The following is a 27,013-nucleotide window of genomic DNA, read 5'->3' as shown; positions in this document are numbered from 1 at the left end:
CTGCTTTTGTCTAAAGCAACAAGGCCTTTTGTTATGCTAACAACCCTGTGGAAGATTTCCAATTCAATTCCACCTGAGCGCTGGTCAGCTCCACGCTTCTTTTGTGCCGTCCCTAGGGCCCCTTCTTGTCTTCTAAATGACAATTTAGCGATCGCAGCGGACAGAGGAAAATTGACAGACTGTGGAGGAGGGAATATTAGAGAGATCAAGTCTAATTCCGTTTTCAAGTATTAGTTTAGGGCCTTTAACGTATACTCATCAAAGTTATATTACAGAACATGTGATGGAAGTTAAAAAGAGGGAAGGAGAGATGGAAAAACAACTAATTTTAAGTTAGTGCTGAGAGGGGAACACACAGACAAACATGTTTGCATAAACTGGCATTCAAAAGTCTTATTTTTTCAAAGCATATTACGGCAATTATTTTATTTGATCAATAATACAGTAAAAACGGTATAATAAATATTACAATTTAAATAAATTTAATTAAAGTGTCAAATGATCCTTAAGAAATTATTCTAATATGCTGACTTGGTGCTGAAACATTTCTTATTATGAATTTTGAAAGCAATTGTAATGTCAGATGTCTGGAAGCATTTTTTAAATAAAGTTTGGAGAATGTGGCTTACATTCCAAATAAAAACCGGCAGCCGTTTAGACAGAATCAATCATCCCTCTCTTTATTACACTTTACATGTTACATGTTTAGCTGTGTTTGAGCCAAATTATCTTTTTGATGGTCTTTACCAGGTCTTGTTGATAAATAATATGTTTCTTACACTTTTGTGATCTAAGATTTGCTGAGAAAGTTAGCCGTTTAGAAAGTCAATTAAAGTGCTAGAGAGCAACACATTTCTGCATTTGTTATGGAAATGTGCTTCTGAAATGATGTATTCAATGATTTAATTATGATTTTAGTGGCAAAGATACTCTACAGCTGTGGCCTGCCGAATGATCATTATTATTTCTTGCCTTTCACTTTAAATAAAATCCGAAGATTTAATTAAAGATAAATTATTATTAAATATTATCAATATATCCCTATTGTTTAACAAATGTATGCCTTCAAATGTCATATTGGTTTAGAAATGAGAAACAAAACGCTTATTCTGCACTTATTCACATATTCAAAAACAGAATCTCATCAAATTTTTAATCAATGTCAATCCAGAAAAATGCTTTTAGAGTCAGATGGTGTATGTATCAGCAAGCTAACTGTGCTATAGTAACCAGCTAAACTCTGACCTATAGGATAAGCTCATTCTTCCACCTGGAGAGAAATCAACTTTCTCAAACAATGAGGTGAACAACAAGACTGTAGTTGCAGTTTTCTGGGAATCTGCATATGTAAACATTGGAAATCCCTGATAAAGGTCTTATGATTAAGACTTTTTGGATCTCTGGGGATAATTTTTTTTCTTTCCAGTCACATTTCTTTCTCTCTCTCTGCTCACCAGCAAGACTCAGAAGCTCCGTTTTTGCAATCTTCCACACTCATCTCAAGCACAGTATACTTGCTCCATTTGAACCGAGTCTCCAGAGCTCCAGAGCTCAAGTATTCCACATGAAGAGAATTCACATGAAAGTGTACCATGCTCAGATCCGTCGCTGAACTCCTCTTTAATGTGATACCAGTAATGGAAGCATTTGGAGATGAGCTGCATCTTCGACATCAAAGCTAATCGAGAAATGGAAGCCAATTGGCGTTCGGCCTTAGCGGTGTGTGTGTGTGCGCGAGCGGGCGGGTGAGTGAGACATGCACAAAAGCGGATAAAGCTCGCTCTACCTAAGAGGATAGATGCAAGAGATGAGACTTGACAAGATCCAGAGTAAAGAGGCTCACTCTTTTTAAAAACAGATACATGCTGCAACACTCCGCCAAGATGCAACCCGTCTAATGTAATTACGTTTGTCAGCGTCAAAAGCAGCCCAGAATATCCCTGTTTGCTCCTCCCTCCCCCCCCAAACCTATCCCTCTCATTCTTTCACAACATCATAAACTGACATGCAAATGGACTGTCATTAAAATCCTATTAGTTTGGCCTGTCATATTGGAGCAAGCCAACTCCTTTATTAACTACTTTGCATGACTCTTGTTTATATCCAGATTAGGGACGAGAGGGAGATAAACAGACAGTATCAGAGGTAAACACAGTCTGGATCACTTTCTTTTAGATTCAGGGTTGCTTTGATGTAATGTAGTCTGGGGATTTTTTATTTACAGATTTCCCATGTAGTGAGACCACTTCCTTAGCAACAAGTACATTTATATTTGGCAATCAAAAGGCTGGAGAACATTGAAATTCAAGCATTCTTGCAGAACACCTCATTTTTATAACACTCTTTCTTTCTTTCTTTCTTTCTTTCACCCCTTCATCATCCTCATCTTCATCAAACTTTCAGCTGTAATTCCAGTCACAGTCAGACTCATTCTCATTAAATTAATCATGACCACTCAATTGAATTATGATCAAAGACTCTACAAAAGCCCAATTAGCATTGTTTTGATCCTCAGCAATCAATTGAGAGATATCTCTCCTCCCTGCTTCATAAGCACAATTAGGACCAAATTCACAAAGCTATTAAATAATAAAGGGAGTTTTACTCTCAGAAATGTGAGTAATGGAAAAGAAATTATGATTCCATGTGTGATACTGAGGCACTGGGAACAGTTTTGTCACCCGCTCAACTTTCACAGTTCTCTTGCGCTCAGGTTCAGTAAATCAAGTAAATATTTTTTAAAGTGGTAATTGGCACAAAAATGAAAGGTTTATCACCATTTACTCATCCTCATGCATTACCAAACCCCTATGACTATCTTTCCTCTGTGACACACAGCCAGGGCCGCGGGAAGTAATTTTGAACAGGGGGTGCTGTGATTTTTTTTTTTTTTTTTTGACAAAAAACCTATGAGCCTATAGGCCTATTTAAAATACATTTTAAAAATAAATACATTGAGATTTACTACTTTATTGTCATATACACTTCAGTGCACAGCCAGCCAGGGTCTGAAACACACAGACATCAGTTCTCAGATATGCGCAATGCGTTATTAATCTGAAGCAGAATCAGAAATAATAGTTTAATAATCGAAAGAAAACGAAATAATTACTTTCATTACAATTTCAGATAGCCTATACATACATGCAACTTATTTAGATACAACAAATAATATTACAACAAACTATAATATTAATCAAACTTCACAATAACGCTAAAACAATGCAATCGATTTGGTCAGCTGGCTTGAGTCACTGCACGTTTATTTCACACTCAACTCTATTAACTCCAAAATCTTTTTACGCACACCACAAGGAAATAATCTCTGACTATTTAAGCAATTTGTTTATTGAACAGTTCTCCACATCCATTACGCAAAGAACACACGCACAGTATAAAGCTTTCTGTCTCCATCTCCAACCTTTTTACACAAACAAAAAGGAAATAATCTCAGACTATTTAAACGTTATTTAACAGTTCTCCACAACCATTACGCAAAGAACACACGAACGAAATAATACTCTCCATCTCCATCCCCACCACCTTACAAAAATACTATAGTGTACTACTTACAATTGCTTCGCTAGTCAAAGCTGATCCCACACTTGTTGCCAAAAAAAATAAATGTTACAAGCGCGGCAGCACAATGCTCTTACCTGAGCTACATGCAGGCGGGGTGCCCTGGTTACAGGTGTCCAAATGTCGAGGTGCGCTGTATTATATAAAGATGGATGTATTCTGCATGGAACGAGCGGGAAACCTCGTTATTCGGCGACCAAACCTGCCTGCCTGACGTTGACAACGTAACTTCCGAACCTGTGTTGATTAGGCCTCAAAATATGAAATTAAAATCCAAAATATATACGTAATAGCCTACGTGTGTCAAAATCATTTTCTAAAATATTCATAAGGAATTTATAAATTGTGCAAAATATTTTAATAGGCCTACATTTTTTTAATCTCCCTCTCGTCACTAGGGGGTGCTGCAGCACCCCCAGCACCCCCACTTCCCGCGGCCATGCACACAGCATACGTTAAGTTTAGTTGTTCTGTCAATACATTAAAAAATGAATGGGGCAAGGTTCTGTCAAGCTCCAAAATGAACAAAAGTGCAAACATAAAATCCCCTTAAAGTCTCATTCACTACATTCCAATGTTTCTGAATGCATTGCTGAGCTGTGTTGTTGAAATCTTGGTGGGATCTCACATTACCATTAATAAATTCAATGAAACAATTGTACTTTAAGCAAACATGTGCATTCCCAATTTCCACAGCTGAACCCTCTCAATCAGAATGAATGTGAGCCAGCTGACCAGTCAACAGATTTCACAGCTGTCTTCTGAAGGAAGCCATTGGGCCCTATTTTAACGATCTGAAACGCAAGTGTCAAAGCGCGAAGCGCAAGTAAGTTTGTGGGCGGGTCTCGGCGCTGTTGCTATTTTCCCGGCGGGATAAATGGCTCTTGCGCCCGGCGCAAATCTAAAATGGGTTGGTCTGATGTAGCTTCATTATTCATAGGTGTGGTTTGGGCGTAACGTGAAATAAACCAATCAGAGCGTCATCCAACATTCCCTTTAAAAGCAGGTGCGCAAGTTCCATTATGGATTGCTATTATTATGGCGTATTTACCAGGCGCACGCCAAGAGCGGTTCACAGCCGAGCAGACTGATGTTCTTGTAAGAGCAGTGAAAGACAGAGAAGTTGTGTTGTATGGGGATGGGAGAAACCCACCCAAAATTGCGTCGGTTAAACAGGCGTGGGAGGAAATAGCCACAATTTTTTCATTGATTTTTTTTCCTGGATGTTTATAAGATGTCCTTATATACATATATGTCTTGCCACTATAGGGCAAACAGGTCTGATCCTTAATTACTACAATTAGCCTGAATAATTTGTAAGCTAGATTTATGCCTATTTTTTCACATCTTCGTGGCACACCACAATGATTTCCGTCATCTCATGTGTTAATATTTTTTCAGTGTAACAGTTTATGATTTGCAAAAATAACTGTTGCATCTGTGTAGATTACATGAGCAAAGTGTATGCGCGTTGTGCACGCTATACATTATGGTCAAGCATGCGCCCTTAAAATAGCATAATGAACAACGCGCAACGCGCCACTGACTTTAGACTAGGTTTTTTCTGGTCAGTGGCGCAATTGTTTAATGGAATAGCAAAATAGCACCAGGGATTGTTTGCGCCGGAACACGCCTCCTTTTTTGCGCTGAAACGCCCAGGGAGCGCAAGTTCATTCACTAGTTTAGCGACGTGCTTCTGTGGAGGGAAAAGCGCGCTTTGCGCGGGTGCAAAATAGGAATGACACATTCGTCGGTGTACAAAGTCAATTGCGCTGGGTGCAAGATAGGGCCCATTGTGTTTAAGCAGGTAAACCAAGTGTGTAATTATTACAATTTCTACCTAGTGTTCTGCTGTTCTGAATTTATCAGTTGGGGAACCAGGATGGTAATCTAAATGTTACAATAATGTTAAAGACTCATATTATGATGAGTATATTACAAGATACAACATGGTTTGAACCAACATGTTAAAAAAGAATAGAATCAATTATATTAATTTGTCATAAATAGCATCATGTTAAGTTTAGTATCTTTCTCAGTAGTACAATGGTCTCACTTCATGGATTGCCTCTTATGGGGGTCAAAACCTGCAACTGGTTATCAGTCAGTCACCACCATATTATTAAAACAGAGCAAGAATAGAACAGACCTAGATTTCATTTTCAAGGAACTTTCTTTTAGTCTCCACTGACTAGCTGGATGATTTTATGCAAACTAGAATAAATCTTAAGTAAGCCCATTGCTTCACTCTGTAAAGACAACAGCAGTGAATAAGGTTAGTAGTTGTAATTGTAAAATCTCGAACTCCCCATTTCTTGGTAAATTATGCAAATTATTAGTTAGAACTGCAATTTCTAACAGTATTCTTGAGTGTGAGGTTCGGAGAAAATTCTCCCTGTGAATTTAATTGCTTCTGAATTGTTTGTGGTATGCATGTGTTTGAGTGTAAATGATGCAATGTGAGTGTTTGTCTTTTATTTGGAGTGTGTGTGTGATGTGAAGTGTATGGTTCCGATCCTCTGAGGAGTGGAAGGGTTTAATCTTTTGCCCTGAGGAGGGTCTCAGAGCTCTAAAACTGTATTATTTGTGCTGGCACTAATTCAGCCAGCTGAGGGTGGTGAAGAGGGAGGAATCGATGCTTTTGGAGCACCAGTGAATGAAATCCAGAGCGCTAAATATATTCATAACAGCCGGAGTGCCCAGAGATTATGGATGAAAATCCTTAATCCAGCTGCATCCGGGAGTTAGGATCCAGTGATTAAAGTGATGAAGAAGATGATGATGATGATGATGTTTGTCTTTGTATTTTCACGATTAATGGAACTGTGGTTTTACATGAACCCAAAATGTATTAAGGCTGTTTTTCAAAAAAAATTATTTCAAACAAAACTTTATGTTAAAAGTTAAAAAAATATTTTTTTTTTTTCGTGAATGTACACAACAGAAAAGTAATCACATATGTGTTTTATATTTAATACAACAGCACTCATGCTTACATGATATTACTTCTTTTCTGCACAACAGATATTTAAACTTTTGGTAATTATGAACTGATGTGACATATTAGATTCTAAATTTACAAATTTTTATTATTTTAATAACTGTCTATGTTTTTGTCAAAAACATTGATTTAGTGCTGCTGTATTTCTATATTCCCTGTCTGCCCTGCACACGATGTCTGCAGCATTGATATAATGGAATATTGCTCCTTCATGATCCTTCATAGGGTTGTCATTAGTTTTGGCATCTACTTGATTAGTTTACCACTATGATGCTGAAAATTAATTAAAGTGATTAAATGGAATACTAATAGTGAGGGGACGGAGTACCAATTTTAGCTCAGCTTTTCACTTTTTTGGAGAACACAAAGGGCTGACGGAGCAAAAGAAAAAAAAAAGAGGGAGAGAAAGAAAGAGAGAAATGGGGCTTGTTTATTATAGCACACAAAATGTCATTATCCGCATTAATCAGTCAAGCCCCGCCTGTGTGCTAATAATAAGATTTAAATATTCCTAAGAGTCGAGTCTTGATCAATAAATTACAAGGCTTGACACAATTCTACTTCCATAATCTGAATAGGCATTCAGCAGGAAAAGATGTTGGATGGGCTCGATTTTGTTCTGTAAGAACTGATTAAATAGTGAAAAGTTGGTGTTACATATCATAACCATGACATTTTGAATGCAAGTTTAATAAAATGATGAATAAACATATTTGGCTTAAATAAAAATAAAAAAGTCTTACATTTTAAATAACACACATTCATAAAATATTTTCCATTCAAGACTAAATTCATGCATTAAGAAAATATAATAATTGGGGCCATTTTGAAATTAATATTTCCAAAATCATGGTAACAGTACACTGTAAAAAATAAATCTGTAGATTTTACAAAATAGCTTTGGAAGCTGTGATTGTCAGAATAATTGTAAAAACATTGAAAAAAATATAAAAACAATTACAGAACAAACTGTCAATTTTACAGTATAAAACTGTAATTTACAAACAAGAAAATTTGAGTGTAAACTAGTAAATACACAACAATGCACACATCTGTTTTGTATCTTTAACATAAATTGAGAACCACTATGATAATGCAGGAGGTAAATGAGACAGCAATATGAAGAATCAGTTCATCACAAGTAGCTTTTCCACAAACTGAAGTATACAGGTATACTAATATAAAGAAGGTATACAGAGTCATTCAAACAAACACTAAACACCATCATGGTAACACACATGAAACTTAATGCAATGAACAGTCATTAAACAACAGAAGGTGTAACAAACCCAAACACACATGACAAAACTATTAAGAAACATTATTATTTAAACAAAATACTGTCACACAGGGAATTCTGGGAATATCAGTTTACTGTTTTTTTTGTACTGTCAATATTAAGTTAATTTGTTCTATTTTTAATTCCACAAATTGTACAGTTAACAGCATTAAACTGTAAAATTAGACCTTTTATAATTTTCCCTGTATATAGTACGGGAACTTACTGTTAACCTATTAACAGTTATTTTGCTGTAGCATTTTTACAATGTTTTTACAGTTAAAATTACGGTAACACTTTAGTACACTGTAAAAAATTACTGTGATTTTAACAGTAAAAAATTGTGAAAATGCTACAGTACAAACCTGTTAACTGGTTAACGGTAATTTCCTGTAAACTTTACAGGGAAAACCGTAAACTTACATTCCCAGAATTCTCTGCGTTGCATTTCAAATTTTGTTTGAATTTGATGTTTTTTCTTTGAAATAACTATGTTTCTTCTTAATTTTTTCTCATCTGTTATGTTTATTAGGTTTGTATGTTAAATAAAATGTTGTTAAATTAATGTTTATTGCATATTTCAGTTTAATGACTCTCACCATGATGGTGTTTAGTGCTTGTGTGAATTACACCGTGCACCTTCTATGTATCTTATTACTTAAAAGCTGCTTGTGATGGGCTTTGTTTCACCACGTGACTCTCTCATCACCACCTGCTTTTGGTGGTTACCAGTGTAATACAAAGGTACAAAACAGATTTCAGTGCTTCAATAAGTTCGTATATTAATATTATATCAGTTAAATTATGGTATTAAACTTTAAATATAAAGTAAAATGGTTAAACCTACAACAGTGTAACTGTACTGTACTTTTTACGGTATAAAACCGTTAAACCAAAAATGGGTTTACCGTATATTTTACGGAATATTTTTTACAGTGTATAGGGTACAATTCACACTGATAACTAGCTGCTTATTAGCATGTCTATTATTAACATATTGGCTGTTTATTAGTGCTTATAAAGTACATATAATGCATGACATCCATAATCCTACCCAATTCCCTAAACTTAACAACTACGTTATAAAATATAAGTAAGCATCAAATAAGGAGTAATTTGAGGCAAAAGTTATAGTTAATGGTTAGTTAATAGTGTGAATTGGACCCTAAAATAAAGTGTGACCAAAATTACATCTAATACTTAATAAAAGGTCTTTTTATAGGAACCTTATGAGATGAACATTGACTTTTTAAATGTTTCCATGGTTGTGTTTTTTTTCCCTACAAATGCATCTGATATCCCTTATGTTTATGAATACTGCAGGCTTCTGATTTTACCACTCTACCCTCCTTGAATAATTACACAAAGAGTGTATGTGAGATGTTTAGTTGGGGTGTGTGTGTGTTTATGAGATAGTGGGGATGGTTTCCATAGCAATTGCGACCAAAAGTGCTCACAGTAACCTAATTGGTATGCTTCTCCTGACCGCCCTTATTGTAGCCACGCTAATCATAGTCCTTTTGTAGTAATAAAGGACGCTACTAAAGAAATCTCCAGCCTCGCTAGGGTTTTCCTCTAGCACCCCCCCCCCCCCTCGCTTTTCTTCAAGCCCCTTCAGCAGCCACTCTGCACCCAGAATATATACGTGATTGGCAGCTGGGCTCTGAATACAGTAGAAAAGGTTTAAGAGTCCTTCCGTATGTTAGAAACCGTTTGGGATCATGCCACCTGCTTCACATCCCTCTTAGAAAGAAGAAATCTTACCTCATTCAGAGAACAACTAGAGGGCCCAGGCCCAAAAGATGCAAAACAAAGACAGTGTCTTATGGTGCTTTCACACTAGAGCTTTTGGTGCCATTCATTTTTATTTTCATTCATTATGTTCAAATGCAGGTAAGGTTTGCTGGTTTGAGTCCAAGTACTCCAATATAGTTTGCAGTTAGTTTTAAAGCAATCCAATCGTGAATCTGTTGCTGAACTAAAACATATTTGCATTCTCTCGGACACACTCATTATAGTATAATGCATTTCTTGTAGCTGATTGTTTATGAGTAAAATTGCCTTTTCAGATCATTTCAAGTTCTTCAAATCTCTTGCTATGCAGAGGGAGGGTGGTGGATTCAACTTGGGTTCAGACCAACAAGTCCTCCAACTCATACGACCGTATGGGTCGTTTGTCACTATCCATAAATACGACCCACACGAGCGTTCTCTAAATTAGCGCCCCTATTGGCAACAGGAGGTATGATAAATGAACTTTCGCCTAAATGCATTGTGGGTTTATTTTAACATGTTTGCTATTTGCGTTTTGAATTGTTTGATTTAAACTCTCCCAGATGTTCGTGGATTTTGATGATATGGATTTTAGATGACTTCGAGACATGTACAGGTAAGGTTTTCTCCCGTCTCATAAAGTAGTCGATCGTTTATGAATAATATGAGTTTTTATTTTCAAATCGATACTGGACACTGTATGTCCTATTAAACCAGTTTGACGTTCAAATCATTTAATCGAAATCTGCAGCTTTATAAAGTTAGTTTTCATTGTGATATTCGTTTGAAATTCGCCTGTGGTGGAAAGAGGTCATGTAAAAGTCGCGCATTTACCATGTTTTTACCATAGTAACATGTCGCTGAAGCATGTCACGTGTTATAAAACCTCAGTAACCACAACTCAATGTATCTCCCGTCATAACTGTAGTTTTACTTTGGTATTTGTAGTATAAACACGTTACCATGCTTTTCACCACAGTAACTGTGCTTATTGTGTACTCTTTAGTTAAGTAACACATTTGCCATGCCTTTAATACCTTTTTGTAATGTAATTGTGATTCAGTGTTTTTTTTTCTTTTCAGTTTTGCAGTTTCTTCATATCACATACATCTCCAGCTCCTACAACAACATTCAGTGTCCAGCAGCTCTTTATGATGCTCTCTCTCTCTCTCTCTCTCTCTTTCTCTCTCTCTCTCTCTCTCTCTCTCTCTCTCTCTCTCATTTTCCTTTCCTATTTTTCTGAACTGTAATTCATAAATAAGTCACACATATTTTTCTTTCTTTCTTTCTCTTGTTCATCATGGCATATTTTCACAGCTCAGAATCAGATTTTGATCAGTTCTTGTATTAACAGGGAACTTGTACTCGAAGCTCAACTTGAAGAAGTTTCCAGTGAAGATGAAGTCCTTCAAAGGTTCGACACAGGTAATGTTGAAGATATGTAGTTATAACTGATTTACTTTAATTAATTTATCCTTACTTTATGTTAATAACCTTCCTTATAGTCCTTCCTTTCAAATATTTTGTTCACAGATCATTTCTAACACACTGTCTAAACATGTATGTATTAAAACAACAACAACAACTTGTTACTTTTTCTTTATTCCAGCTGAAAAGGAAGACCATGGGCCTGTCAAACCTTGTTTGTGGAGAGGGATGAATTTGACCATCTTGTGTGTTTACGGAGAAGACCAAAAGCTGCTAAGGCAGATATTTCCAGAGGTACGTCTGTGTTGATCTGAGCACCTCGACAGAACTTTACTGCAGTTACATTTTGCACCGAATTTTATGTTTTTTACTTTTTTAAATACCTCACGACCCCATCAGTACAAACCCTGTGCTATGTCAAAGTATTAATAATTCAAACAATTTCAGCAAATTCATATGATATTGTACAAGCGTACTCTCCAGCTTTTCCTCCTGCTGTCATTGACCATCGCCTCAGCTCTCATGCAGACTGTGTCCATTTTAAGTAGTCAGAGCGTTATATCCTAAAGTTTATATTGAGTCCACTGTATTCTTTATTAGCACCGTCTTAACCCGTTCTAACAGTACATGATATCTGTCCGCACCTCACAGTCTGCCTTTATTTCCATGTTGATTTTAATTGAACACGTCTGTTTAAAAGCAAGTCAGGAAATGCTGTGTAACTTGTCATGTGACACATCAGATCTTCAGTTAATTTGGCCAAATTAGATCATTTAAGGCTGTTCACACCAAGAATAGTAACTACAATAACTATTTTAGCATCCACACCAACATCAACCAATGATAAAGTTATGTTTATTAATATACACACTTCATGCGACTATGATGTCTGCCACTTTAAATGATCAAGCTTTTGAAATGTGCATTTTGATTGGCTGTTTAATGTTCATCAGCTGGAAAATATATTCCACTGATGTTGTTCCTCTGTGTCATTAAGTATGGACTCATCCTTGGTATGAAGAGGTCTTTAAACTGCTTACAACAATCCTGCTGCATGTTATAGTGTAGAAAATAATTGAGAATAATATAGCTTGAAGATACAGTTTTCTTCCCTCTCATTTTGTTAAACTCAAACGCAAGATTTTGCCTTTCTTTGCTTGTTTGTCTTCATCTTAGTCCTTTACTCTCTCCCCTCACTCACACATTCTCTCTTGCTCTGTTGTAAGGTACAAACAGAGCGGATGGTTGCATGATGGCCTCTTTCAGGTTTGTCAACTGAATGTCTACTAGTGTGGCTCAGCAAGTTCCTGTCATGATCAGCCCTCTCCAAGAAAGGTTTGTAGAAAATTGTAATCAATATTCATTTAATCCTCTAACCTGAATCTTTTGGTGAATTTACTTAATTATATCTGTCTTAATTCATATGTTTAACCAGCAATAGTAATTAAACATGGGGTTAATAGACATATTTTTGTTTTACAGCTGAAGAGCAAAAACACAAAGAACATCAGTCCTGTTGGGGATGAGGAATGAACATGGCTCTATTGTGCCCAAACAGAAAAGAGTGAAAAGGTGCTCATCCCCATTGATGTGTCTGTATTCAAGCAATGCATTAGTACAGCATATGATGTTGATCTCTATTCAAGTCAGCAATTATCATTTTTCACATATACATCTTTTTATAAGTCCTAGAATGAACAAATCATCAGGGCATCATTTCTGGAATTTGGGCAGAAAATGACTGAATATGGTGAGTACTGACACCTGCACCTGTATTCACCAAAACTATTTTTCTTATGGACTTACAGTTTTTGAAGGAGGATGAAGTCAGTTGATGGAGAAATGAAGAACGAGATGTGTTGTATATGAAGACTTCAGATGCAAAAGCCTTTAAGTTCTGTATGAAATGTTCTTCTAAGAAGAATTTTAGAAGAAAACTTCAGGTGGAACTTAGATGCCTTTGCATCTGAAGTCTTCATATGTACTATGAGTTTTCAATACATAACTGATTTGTTATGACTGTTTTTATTATTTTCTACTTGTACAGAAAGACTGCAGTAGAAGGAAAGCTGGTACTGAGAACATTTGTCTTCACTCCAGACTAAAGAGAAGCGGGTCTGAGGCCAGAGATGGAGGAGTCAATGGTCACCAAATGCAGCGCTGCAGCCTGAAACTGTGAAGACTGAATTCCCAAACAGCTCTGTGACCGCACAGATGTTACGGCCATAAAAGAAACTTCACAACTGAGAGCCCATACCTCCAACAACCTTCAACAGGAATCAATGGTATGTCCATTACAACAATTCTAAATAATAATAATATATAATTGACACAATGATTTTGTCTCTCCAGGACATCTACGCAAGGTTTTTCTTTTGTTGAGGACCGTCAGAGACTCCAGCCACACGAGCCATGGATTGCTCTCAACATCACCATCAGACAGACATTATCACAGAACCAGCACCAGCAGACTGCAAAACAAGTTCCTTCAACAGGCAATCAGACTGAACTGAACTCGTACCAGTAACACCACACACACACACACACACACACACACACACACACACACACACACACACACATACACACACCAGCAGCCTCATACTGTGTGCACTGCACTCTATCAGCTACACTGACTGGACTCTGACTCACTATTATTCTGCAACCTGATATTCTGTTTGCACTAATTCATACTGTACTGAAAGTGAAAGTGACGTGACATACAGTCAAGTATGGTGACCCATACTCAGAATTTGTGCTCTGCATTTAACCCATCCGAAGTGCACACACACAGAGCAGTGAACACACACACACTGTGAACACACACCCGGAGCAGTGGGCAGAGGTATATCTACAGTATACAGTGATTGTTGTTAATTGCTTTCATTTTGTTCTCTCTGTATAGTATAGTATTGCACTATATTTTCTACCTGTATTGAGCTCTTATGTATACGGTTTATATTTTTGATACTGTATATGTGTTGCAAATATATTCAGTACTTGTCATGCTGCAGTTTGCAGAAAAGCATTTTACCACCTGTATACTTGCATTCATGGTATTGTGATAATAAAATGATTTGATTTGAATTGGTCACATGACTTGTTCATCAGTTGTATTGTTGTGCTGGATAACAATTGCAAATTGTTTATGACATTGAAGAAGATCATGATAGAGACATGGATTTGAAGAAAACCAGGAGAGCTCTGATGATGAGAAGGAAACTGGATGTGATTCTTTGGTGCTCAAGACATTTCACCATGCCTTCATCTGGGTTTCTTCATCTGATTAAAATAAAATGGTTTTAATGTAACCCATTTTTATTTCACTTGAATATAATTTGTCTTAATATGCTTCTTTATCTGTCTTTATGCTGCATCCTAGTAAAATATTGCGTATGGTGTTGGATAATCAAGTATGGTGAATATTCTGTACTAGAGATGGTTTTTTGGTAGATACACCATTTAATTTTGTAAACAACACATATAATCACCATGGTTGTTTTGATGAAGACATGAACATTTAGTAATATTAATGAAATTCAGTTAGATGAAGAGCTGCATTAGAAGAGACTGCATGGACTTCATGCACAACTGAAGGTGATGAATCAAGGAAAGATCAACATGAATCCTGTACTGTATTATAATGAAGATGTTCATGCACATTACTGATGTCTAGCTCCTGAGCAGGACAAAGATGAGACATTCTTTACAGAGATTTATGAATTAGGTATTTTATATTATGATTCTTTAAATTGCATGAATTGTATGGAACCATAAACTGCACACTGTCACACATTGTCTTACTGAATGACACATTGGCCTTGTCTGATGAAATGTCAGAATATGTATTTGTTGTCTTTGTTTACTATTAGCACTGTATTATTGCTCTTGATCTTATGAAATAAATTGAGCTCTTTCCAAATGGGCACTTATGTTGATTTTCTGGTGTCTTAATTCTAAGATAACTATGACTTCCAACTTACATAATGGTATGCTTTTGAAAAGACAACCTACAAAATGTGTCTCAACAGTTTGTTGCCAATGATGAGAATAGAGCTGTGCATTTTTTTCCTGCCCTTCCATCCCCAGGGGCCCAGTAGAGTCCCCTTGAAGAGCAAAACAATTAACATTCCAAATGGCTGTAAATCAAAATCTGATTATAGTTTCAAAAAGAAAATTGGTAGGACAACTCATTATGCTATGTTTACTAAATAATGTTTGGCACAGCTTTCAAACATTCATAGAAAAGTGCTATACATGTGTTTATAAAAGTACTCTTAGTAAAATAAAAAATGTCAGCCTGCCTCTCACATATGTCATATAACTTTGCACAATAAACATGCTTAGATATCCCTTTGTTTAAAAAAAGAAGTATTTTTCACAATTTCATTATTAAACATTTTAAACTACATTGCCCATAAGCCTTAGCCATTCTATCGATGGAAAGTGAAAGTCATGGCGCTGTTTTTTGTAGTTCAATTAAGTTATGTTCAGGTTTAAGGTTAGGATCTCGGTAAAGAGGTAATTTCACAAAATATAGCAATGCACCATTGTTAACTGAAGGTACTATTGACGTAATAATTACAGCAAAATTTACTTTGCAACATTAAACGTTTTTTAATTTGGGCTAAAAGAAAGTCCAGTCACAGCGAGTCCTCGAGTGCCAAGTGGATTTCAAAGCCAATGAAAATCCAGTTGAGCAGAAGCGACACCCTTACTTGTCCATATACGGCCATTCATGACAGGCTTTTCCGGGTTCTTGTGGTGAATTTATTTTCACCCACTAAATATAAAACTAAAATGACGGATTTGCATTGTGGGGTAAACCTGATTCAGCAATAGATTTGTTGATTACAGTTATTTATTTTCAAACAAGGGCCTCATATTTGCGATTATACACATTCTTTACCCTAATATTAATGTACAATATTTAAGCTCAACATTTTTGCATATACTGTATGAAAAAATAATATTATATTTATATATTTATAGTGTATTAAATGTATACATTTAATCACTTGTGTGTTTTTTGGAGATGTATTTACAATCTTGCAATTTTTAGCTCTACCAGTTAAACTACAGAAAAAAAGGAAAATAATAATAAAAATAAATAAATAAATACAATTTAAAAAACACAGGGATAATTTTTTTTTAGTAATTTCCATATCAGTGTTTATTGATATGTCAAACTTTTCAGACAAACAATGCAAATAACACCATTCTTTCTCTCTAGTTTGTCACTATGAAGAAATAAAAACAAAAAAATAATATATTATTGTGAAATATAACAACTTTTAAAAATTACTGATTGATAAAGTAACTAATAGGTACAGACAGAATTATGTAATAGAAAATCCCTTTAAAACTAAATTGGCCATATATATATATATATATATATATATATATATATATATATATATGGCATATAGAATACAGTAGGTGGGATGGTGATAGTGACAGGAGTGTTCACAGTAGAGATGGGAGTGTTGACTAGAGGAGAAATAATACAAGTAGACATGCTAACGACTGAGAGCAGATGTGCCACACAAGAGAGAGTGATGTGGATGCTTTTGGAAGGGCTGCTATTGTGGAGAGCTGATGGAGAAGGACTCAGTAATCTGTCAGAAATCCTGCAAGACAGGAAAAAATTGAATTTATAACATGATGAATAATTAAAACATTGACAACAAATGAAAGTGACGTGACATACAGCCAAGTATGGTGACCCATACTTAGAATTCTTGTTCTGCATTTAACCCATCCAAAGTGCACACACACAGCAGTGAACACACACACACGGAGCAGTGGGGATCATTTATGTTACGGTGCCCGGTGAGCAGTTGGGGGCAGCGCAAAAAAAGTCGTATTGCCGGGCCGAGACTCAAACCCACAACTTTATGGTTAAGAGTCAAACTTTCTAAGCACTAAGCCACGACTTCCCCCTAGCAACGGGCTAGTGGTTAAAGACAACATAACTGCAGCGTGTATAATAATAAACAGAACTTTATAATTTGTTGGTAGCGATGCTAAAATAGTCATTATAGTTATTGTTCTTGTTGTAAACACCTTTAAATGATCTAATTTGGTCAAATAAATTGGGGACCTGGGGCCGGTTGCATAAACTGCTTAAACTAATCTTTAAAAAAGTTAGCCATATAATTTGATTTACTCTAGACTTGTCATAATTGTTTAAAGTCAGTTACAAAAACATAGATTGGTCCAATTTTACTAAGAAATATGATTATCTCTTGGTTAACTGCTAGTTGGTCACAGTCTTAACATAATAGCTATGTTTACGCAACCGGCCCCTTTTGTGTCACATGACAAGTTACACAGCATTTCCTGACACAGTCTGCATGAGAGCTGAGGCGATGGTCAATGACAGCAGGAGGAAAAGCTGGAGAGTACGCTTGTACAATATCATATGAATTTGCTGAAATTGTTTGAATTATTAATACTTTGACATAGCACAGGGTTTGTACTGATGGGGTCGTGAGGTATTTAAAAAAGTAAAAAACATAAAATTCGGTGCAAAATGTAACTGCAGTAAAGTTCTGTCGAGGTGCTCAGATCAACACAGACGTACCTCTGGAAATATCTGCCTTAGCAGCTTTTGGTCTTCTCCGTAAACACACAAGATGGTCAAATTCATCCCTCTCCACAAACAAGGTTTGACAGGCCCATGGTCTTCCTTTTCAGCTGGAATAAAGAAAAAGTAACAAGTTGTTGTTGTTGTTTTAATACATACATGTTTAGACAGTGTGTTAGAAATGATCTGTGAACAAAATATTTGAAAGGAAGGACTATAAGGAAGGTTATTAACATAAAGTAAGGATAAATTAATTAAAGTAAATCAGTTATAACTACATATCTTCAACATTACCTGTGTCGAACCTTTGAAGGACTTCATCTTCACTGGAAACTTCTTCAAGTTGAGCTTCGAGTACAAGTTCCCTGTTAATACAAGAACTGATCAAAATCTGATTCTGAGCTGTGAAAATATGCCATGATGAACAAGAGAAAGAAAGAAAAATATGTGTGACTTATTTATGAATTACAGTTCAGAAAAATAGGAAACGAAAATGAGAGAGAGAGAGAGAGAGAGAGAGTGAGAGAGAAAGAGAGAGAGAGAGAGAGAGAGAGAGAGCATCATAAAGAGCTGCTGGACACTGAATGTTGTTGTAGGAGCTGGAGATGTATGTGATATGAAGAAACTGCAAAACTGAAAAAAAAAAAAACACTGAATCACAATTACATTACAAAAAGGTATTAAAGGCATGGCATTGTGGTTAATGATTTTTAACTACAAATACCACAGTAAAACAGTTATCATGGTAAAAAAAAAAATATGGTAAGTGTTGTGGTCACTGGTCATTTCAGATTCGTTGCGATTGCCACACATTCGTTCACTGGCATTCACAACATATTTGTAAAGAAAACGTCAAACTGCACTTACTTTGACATTAATTGCAGACAATCAGAACAGTACCTTAAAAAATAAACCATAAAATAAAATAGTTTACAAACCTGGACAACAACGCATGGTAAGATGTTGGGTCACGCCTCCTTTTTTTGGGTGGTAACGATGGTAACGACAGTCAAAGGTCATTTGATGACGACACACCCGACAAACGAGACTGTCGTAATACGGCCGCTAGAGGGCGCTTGATTTTAAAACGTAATAATAGGTCGTAATATGCTGCTTGCACAAACGACCTATGTGGTCGTTTTTAAGAGGAGGACAGTCTCGTTCAGACCAAGCAATCTGACCATTTGTCAAAATAGTTTTAATGCTGGAATGCACAAAATAAAAAAAATAAAAACTCCCAGATATTTTCCCAGATTTGAAATCTTGAGAAGGTGATGCTTGTTCCCTAAAGTGAGAGCCATTTTTCAGTTTTTGGGCAGTCAGAGTTGACACTTTTCACAGAAAATCGGGTCGTGTAGACTCTAAAAGTTTTTTTTTTTTTTTTTTTGCTTTGGATTATGGCACATGTACACACTGCAGCTAAGTTCAGTTGTCAATTCACCTTTTAGTGCTTAACTATGTGTGTAATGAAAAGGATTAAGTCATTTACAGAAGTGACAACTAGGGATGTAATTAGAGGTTGACTGATATGGGTTTTTCACTGGCCGATGCCGATATCTAGAAATCAGGGCAGCTGACGGCCAATATGATGCCGTTTTTTGGCCGATTTTCTTTTTTTTCATCTCATAAAAGTGATTTTTGCGCAAATGACTATTGCAGGGTAAGATGGTAATAGTAGTAGTGCAATAGTGAAACACTGCAATAGGTTTAGTATACCACCTTAACCTTTAAGTCAGACATTATTTTATTTATCTATTTTTTTACTTAACTATTATTTATTACTCACTGAGGGCTGAGAACCCCCTAAAATCGCACCTGTTAACAAGCTACCTTTTCTGATAAACAACAAAGTAAGTTTTAGAAAAGTATAATTCAGTCTATTTGTTCAGACAGCAAATGAACCAATTCAAAATTATGATTAATCAAGTTGAGCCCCTTGCAGTAGACCTCTACAGCAAAATGTTTAGTTAATTGTTGCTGTTTGTCATTGTTATGCAAATTAGAATTTGTATATATTTGCTATATCACATTTTACTGTATATTGGATCAGCAGTGGTTAACAGGTAGCCCTCCCTCCTGTTTTATGCCAGTTGTTTTAATGAGTTTCTTCAGTCCGTCAGCAGTTGGAAGGGCTAATTTACAAATGCTTCAAATAATTTCTAATTAGCACAAGTGCAATAATAATTGTCTCTCTAATCTGGCGGAATAATTAACGGTATAGTGTTTAGCGAGTCCTCCGCGCTTGAATGATCTCCGTGGGGCGTCCAGTGTTCACTGTCCACTCGAGGGGGTTCATGCCGGGAGGACGGGGCAGACAGAGATGTCTTTGTTAGCTGGTGGTTTGTGGGTGGCCCATCTTTAGCCTGGGAATTCAGTCTAGTGCTAGTAATTGAGCTGCTAACTAGGTGGTGAATGGATGTAGTGTGCAGAGAACTGAAGCTTTGAGCTTGGCAGTGGAAACCTGGAGTTACAGCAGCTGTAGCTAAACACAAACGACACTCTGAGTCTTAATGTGTAAAGGTTAGGATACTAACCTGATTTGATGGGGTTTGGATGGATTTACTTGCATCTTTATTTCCGAGGAAGCATGGATATAAGATGCTGACTGTTAAGTCTACTTGGTCACACCTTCACTGTACTCATCTCTTGGAGACTTTAGCGGCTGACCATTTGCTCCCATAACTTAGGACAGAAATTCCCTCCAGACGAGCTAGAATAACTCCAGTGCCTTCTAATTACACTCTAATGTGCTAAATTGGTGGAAAATTAGCTGCTAATAATCCCCTAATTCGTGTCCTACTAATGGCCTGTTATCCTAAATTGTGATGTTAATTGAGGTTCCATCATAGGAGGGGATGATCACTCTGTCATGGGTTAATGCAGGTCACTCACTCTTTTTTTTCTATAGTTAATTCTGTTAACAAAGTATACCATTTCGATTGTCTTCCGCTGTTACACCTACTCTTTTTAACAAAGTACTTACCAGTGTACACTTTTACGTAACCTGTTCATGGAAATCACACAAAATCTTTTAAAATAAATTTCACTTTGTTAAACCACTTAATGTATCAATGCACATTAATAAATTATTTTTCAGTGCAATGTGTTCTAATTGTTCAACATAGATACAATACAGTCTTTTGGTAAAAAATAGTTTAGGTTCTGGAATGGGTAACCACTTGATGTCCGTTAAAGTAAAGCCAGTTGAGAATCTCTGGAGAACTGTATGTCGTCTGTATAGCGGTAGAGCTTTCTGTACCACTGGCTGTCTGTAAAATATGCTAACGTATCTAAAGAAGCGACGGGTCTCCTGGCCTTTTGCTGACATTTACAGCTAGTGGGCAAGGACATGGCCTTTTCTTTCTCTTCCCCTTTTTCTCAGCTAATCAGGTGGCTTGAATAGGAGCCAGATAAGGCTATTGTTTGCCCTGACAATGTCCTGATGGTTTGGCCCTGTGGAGATCGTAGGCAAGGCTTCTCCTTTTAAAGAAAGGTAGGCCACCAGAGAGAACTCATTAATGTGGTGCATCTGGGTTAATTAGGTGGCAGAAATGCTGCTTGAGTTTCCCTCAAAAGAACATAATGTAAAAGTCCCTAATATAAATAAAAAAAAGAAAGTAATATGGGAGACCATGCAGGCCTAGTTGTGTCACCCTTTTCTTAGGTGAATATTTCTCATGTTAAATAGTTAATTTCTGCACAGAAACAGATGCAGAAGTCACGGTTACAGAAAAGCTATTTAATATACAGCTCATTGGTCACTTGTTTGTGACAACATGCCCCCTGTAATCTGTCACATACAAGAGGGCTTGCCATTTAATGGAATGGCCTTTTCAGCAAAATTTAAGCCCAACAATAATTTTTATTAAAGTATATTATTAAATTGACAACATATAAAACGTGACAACTCTCCCCTTTTGTGATATTTATGAAAAATATGTTCATCTGTTAAGTTAAAATCTTCCGTTTTTACACTGGCTTTATAAAACTTAACAATAAGGTTCCATTTGTTAACAATAGTTAAGAGGAGCAGGACTTCTAAAGCATTTATTCAGCTTAGTTAATGATGATTTTAACATTTACTAATACATACATTATTCAAATCAAAAGCTGTATCTTTTAATATTAGCTAACATTAATGACCCTTGTTGACAACTTCCCTGTATGACATCTGGTCTCATCTAAGCTAAAGTGAATTTCTGGTTTAAATGTAGCCCGACAGAATAAAAAGTGGCCTGTGAATGAAAGTGCTGGAGACAAGGCAAGATTAAGAGAGAGCTGGTTTGACCCATAATCTAATGCACGGATAATTACTTAAATTTCAGCCGTCTTGAAGCGCCCCTTTATATTTATTGTGAGATAGAGGCAGGGTTACGTGACAGGAAATGACTAAAAGATAGCAGTGTTATCATTATGTGCTCTCTCTTCCTCTGATCAGAATCTTACAGCGTCTGCTTTTCTAAGAAGGGACGTCTTTAAGTGTTTCATTTGTCTTAAGACGGAGGAGTGAAATGGGAAGATTTGCTTTGAAAGCCTTTGAAAACACAAGCAGTAGAATTTAGATTCTGACTCAACACCAGCATCCTAAATAAAACACGCCAGTATAACAGCATGTGTAAAGCTGTTTTGGCTGAGAGTTGCATTTTGCACTTGAAGTGATTTGCAGTGCTTGCTTCCTAAACCCAAAGCATAAAAACCGTATTTATAAATTATACAAAATGTATGTGATTTATTTTGCATATTTGAACAGAGTTAAGATTTGAACACAAAGCTGATCTGTGGACTCTCTACCTTGAAACGTGTTCAGGTGGAACTGTCCACACCAGCATCCACAGAACTAAACATCCTCATCAGAATCGCATCGATCCGACACAATGTTTTATGCATATGACAAAATGTTTTCACAAAAAAAAAAAAAAAAAAAACATCCAGTGTTTTCAGAAGAGAATCATGTCTTCTGTATTTTTGTTGTTGTTGTTTCACCCACACGGGACTGAACAGATTAGTATCACGTGTCAAGTGTGGCATGCTGATGTGTTGTTTAGGGACTGACAGGTTCATTTGTTTTCTCATGCTCCTCTATTGTCTCTGTTTGTCATTTAAAACTTCCCTCCCTCTTGCCGTAGGAGGATGCGAGAGCATATCTGCAGTAGCCGCGAGCGCTAAACACAAATCCTCGCTGTTTCAAGCTGTTATTGTTTACACAGTGGCGTTTCCTCAAAAGAAACCAGGCGTCGCTGCTCTCGGAGATACTCCGGCTCATAAAAGGAGCTGTGCTCTCGTTGTTGTCTGTTGAGCTTGATTTGTATATATGGAGGTATTTTGCAGGTGCAGGCCAAGATTTTTAGGATCACCGTTGTCTTAAAATCCAGTGTTCTTAACCAAATGTAATGAAAATGCATTCATGAATGTCTTTAGAAAGCATCCCTCTGAATTTTAAAATGGTCTATTAAATATATTGTGCTTGCAGGTTTTTTAAACGTATTCTTATAAAGGCTCATCATATAACCATCGTACATTTCCAAATCCATCTGATTGACTAAAACATTTCCCAAATGCATTAGAATCACATACATGCTTCCTCCATTTATATCATGCACGCCAAAATTACTTTAATATGGAGTAAGTGTAAAATTGCTAATGTATTACTTTTAAAACCACTTAAAAGCAAGTGGCCAGATCTGGACTGAACACAATGTGAGACACTGACAGAGATATGATGGGCTTCAGTAGACAGAGCAATAATATAGCTTTTATATAACTGTAGTCATGCACTGTTAATAGATTTGGGTAATTATTGTGCAGAAAATTATAATGCTCAAAATACCATTTGTCAGCTGCTGTAACCTATTTCATACGTCCAGCTTACTTTTTTAGAATAGTTGTATTCATCACCATAATTTCCCTGGTTAAAAAGAAAGAAAGAAAGAAAGAAATAATTGCTGAAAACGTGAAAAAATATTATTAAAATATATGTTTTTAATTACATACATTTTCATTCAATTTTATCAATTTTGTTAATTGTTTCAGTTTATATCTTCATTTTAATAAATTATAAACACTGGTTTATTTTAATATCAGTTCAATCAAACCCATCTTGGCTGACTTCTGCTATTCTTAATGTCACCATAAAATACCGCATCATTTGGAATTCAATCTCTGTTATTAAGATATGGATTCTAAATGATGTCAAATGAGAGCGGTTTAGAGATGAAAGTGATTGTAGCAGTGGAGCACAGAGAGGCTGAGAGAGAGAGAGAGAGAGAGAGAGAGAGAGAGAGAGAGAGAATATCCAGGGCAGTTGGACGTTTGTGCAGTCAGCAGTGTCAGTAACATCAAAGGATTACACACTTCACACTCTTCATGTGCTGGTAATTTGGGTAATTCTATTGCAGGGTTTGTCGGTCCTGAAATTATGGGCGCTACTGTCCTCGTGTGCCATATAATTTAGTTGTTTCCTACTTGTTTGACTGAAACGAACGGGAAGCGGCAACCAGGCTCGATATACTCAGAGGAGAATTGCTGCTATTGTTCCCCTATATTTTGGTCTTATGTAAAAGTGACATAGTCAGAGAGAGAGAGCCTTCCCCTTTATTTCAACTGCAATTTATGCACTCCTCTTTTCAGAAGCCACAACTGCCTTTCTCTCATTCTAGCATTTTAATTGAAAAATTTGAGCTTTTAAAAAAGAAATATATATATATTTTAATGCTGCATGGAAAAACAAGATGCGGTTATTTTGGTGTGTTTGGTATCACTGTTGCTTTTTTAATAATACACATTTCAGTCAGTGAATACATTATCCATGATTTCATAATGTCTACATAACATTTATAAAAACCTCTGAAAACAGAAGCATCCATTCACTGTGATGTAGTGATAATAATGTTTACTAAAATCGATGGAGATGTCTTCCCTATTTGACTACAGCTGGTGTTTTTGACCTCTTCAAGGCTTTTTCTGGATCATATCAGCTATTGAGCTTCCTGAAATTGGTTTAATTTTTTGAGTGTCAAGGAATATAGATCTGGGCAAAGTTTTAAACTCCCCAAATTTTCCATTTACATTTGAATGGCTTCCTGAACAAGCATTTTCAAGGCCAATCTCCACATAGACCTGGAGTTTACTTTTGTCTGTTTGTGCCACTGGGTGGCAGACCTCCTTATGGAAGGAGAGAGAGCTTCACACTACTTCAAGTATTTTTTAAGTTTATTTAAATGTATTGACATTTTTAACAGTAGTTTAAGAGACAAAACCCCCTTCACACAGACACAGACCTGTTCACAAAAACTCCTCATACTATGATCAAATATTACCTACTGATTAGATTATAAAGAAACCAGAGACACATTCTTTTGAAGTTAAATGTGAAATGGCTGTTTATATTGTGGTTAACAGTTGGTTATGGGTATTGTTCATGTAACAGTAAAGAAATGTTTCAGTTTCAAAGCCAGCAAGGACTGATCCATGAGCGACTGCAGTTGTGTCCCTGCTCAACTCACTTTGTCTCTGTGATACAACATACCCAATTACATGTTGTATTTTTGGATAAAAAAATCTGTACTTTGCTCAAATACTACGAAGTATAAATATTTAATTGCATATAGATAATAGAAATAGATCACTGATGGAAAATGTAAAACATTTAATCTATTAGCTATGTAATGCCAATGCAGTTCCACATAGAAAAAATATATAAACTAGGGTATTAAACATTTTAATATAAAAGATCAAAGGCACATTCATTGATGTATTTAAGTAATGTAAGATGAAAAGAATATCGCAGCCCAAACTGATGTATGCATTCTGTGGTTTTAATTATGCTGAAACTTTATGGCATTTAATTGTAAAAGCTGAAATTCCACGATAAAAACATCTTTTCACTTTTCTAAATGTGTTTGTAATGTTTTGTAATGTGAGACATCTACTATGAATCAAGATATTCTGTGTATAAACTCACTTTCATGTTTCCTCTACACACACACACACACACACACGGGCAATCACCTTACCTCTCTATAAGCACATGTAGATTGTCCTCTCTCATGTAGGTGCATTACCGTCTCGCAAATCAGGGTTTTTTTCCAGGGTAAATTGAGACACACTGCAACAACCATTCAAGTGAGTGATGTGGAATAAATGAAAGGAGCAGGACACACACAAACACACATACTTTATAAATCAACCCTGACAGCAGCAACAGAGCAGAAGTGACAGTGGCCAGTTATCCCAATCACATCCACCACCGTTATTGATCCATAAGCCGCCTTCACATAAAACACCCAATTTCATATAATGCCTATAATAACAGTGCATTCAGACTCAAGTAGCCGTCAGAAAAGAGGGGCGTTATATCTGATGCCGAGGGAGAGAGAAAGAATACCTCACACATCACAGAAAAGGGAAAACGGCACATGCATTTCATTTTTCTTTGATTTTTAATTTGTTTTATTTTCAGGAGCACTAGGGAGTTGAGAAGACTGAATATCATAGTTATATGCTTAAGATAAAAGCATATTTTCTCAGTAATTGCACAATGACTACCCATACCTGCAGCTCCAAACTGACAACTTACGTATAGTAAAAATGTCCTCAGTTATTCCCTTCAGTATAATTATTCAAGCAAAAATTCATTTAAAAGCAGTAATAATATTATAAATAAATATATATATATATATATATATATATATATATATATATATATATATATATATATATACGCGCACCCCTAACATGACATGTTTAGAGTTGATTTTTGGGACTAAGATAAAAGCTGTATTTATTTGAGCAAAAATATAATAAAAACAGTAATATTATGAAATATTATTATAATTTAATGAAACTTTTCTGTGATTTTAAAATATAATTTATTCTTGTGATGCAAAGCGTAGTTTTTAGCAGCCATTGCTGCAGTCTTCAGTATCACATGATCATTCAGAAATCATTTTAACATGCTGATTTGCTGCTTATGAAAGTTCTTATGTTGAAAACAGTTGTGCTGCTTAATATTTTTATAGAAACAGTGATACCTTTTCAGGATTCTTTGATGAATAGAAAGTTCAAAAGACCTTGTACCTTTTTTCTTAGGGTGTACTGTGCATCAGCTAAACATGGCTAGTTTTACAAAAGACTGGCAAAGGAACACAGAGTTTGTGCATGTTCTTGGCATTGACGTTTGAGGTGTCAGCATGTTGTCATAAGGGAAGTCTCTGCCTCAATCCCTTTTTTAAAAACACAGAATGCCAGAGAGGCTGTCTTCCGCACTGCTGCTTGCTCAGCTTTCTCTGCCTGACACCAGCCTCCGGTGTCCTAACACAGCACGGGCAGTATCATCCAAAACAGTGCTATTCTTTAAAAATGCGTA

The 27,013-nt window shown here is 36.1% G+C and overlaps 2 long non-coding RNA genes across 8 annotated transcripts; one reads left to right on the top strand and one right to left on the bottom strand.

The window, feature by feature from the left end:
* The first annotated feature begins 9,988 nt into the window (after positions 1-9,988).
* Positions 9,989-14,998, top strand: LOC128018721 (uncharacterized). Of its 6 annotated transcripts, none has more exons than XR_008184950.1 (9): positions 9,989-10,101; positions 10,196-10,248; positions 10,715-11,057; positions 11,242-11,354; positions 12,287-12,395; positions 12,543-12,632; positions 12,747-12,810; positions 13,108-13,345; positions 13,413-14,998. It is a non-coding gene; the product is annotated as an uncharacterized LOC128018721 (long non-coding RNA). The 6 variants fall into 6 exon arrangements; XR_008184968.1 differs by having other exon boundaries at positions 9,998-10,101; positions 10,196-10,242; positions 10,987-11,057; XR_008184975.1 differs by having other exon boundaries at positions 10,000-10,101; positions 10,987-11,057.
* A 1,460-nt stretch (positions 14,999-16,458) lies between these two features.
* On the bottom strand, positions 16,459-18,806 carry LOC128018715 (uncharacterized). 2 transcript variants are annotated; one of them, XR_008184945.1, is made up of 4 exons: positions 18,588-18,806; positions 17,944-18,282; positions 17,647-17,759; positions 16,459-16,690 (listed from the first exon to the last, which is right to left on the bottom strand). It is a non-coding gene; the product is annotated as an uncharacterized LOC128018715 (long non-coding RNA). The 2 variants fall into 2 exon arrangements; XR_008184946.1 differs by having other exon boundaries at positions 17,944-18,014.
* Between the last annotated feature and the right edge of the window lie 8,207 nt (positions 18,807-27,013).

The sequence above is a fragment of the Carassius gibelio genome, chromosome A1 (genome assembly GCF_023724105.1).
Source record: "Carassius gibelio isolate Cgi1373 ecotype wild population from Czech Republic chromosome A1, carGib1.2-hapl.c, whole genome shotgun sequence".
Taxonomy (NCBI): Eukaryota; Metazoa; Chordata; class Actinopteri; order Cypriniformes; family Cyprinidae; genus Carassius; species Carassius gibelio.
This window is presented reverse-complemented; position numbering and strand designations above follow the sequence as displayed.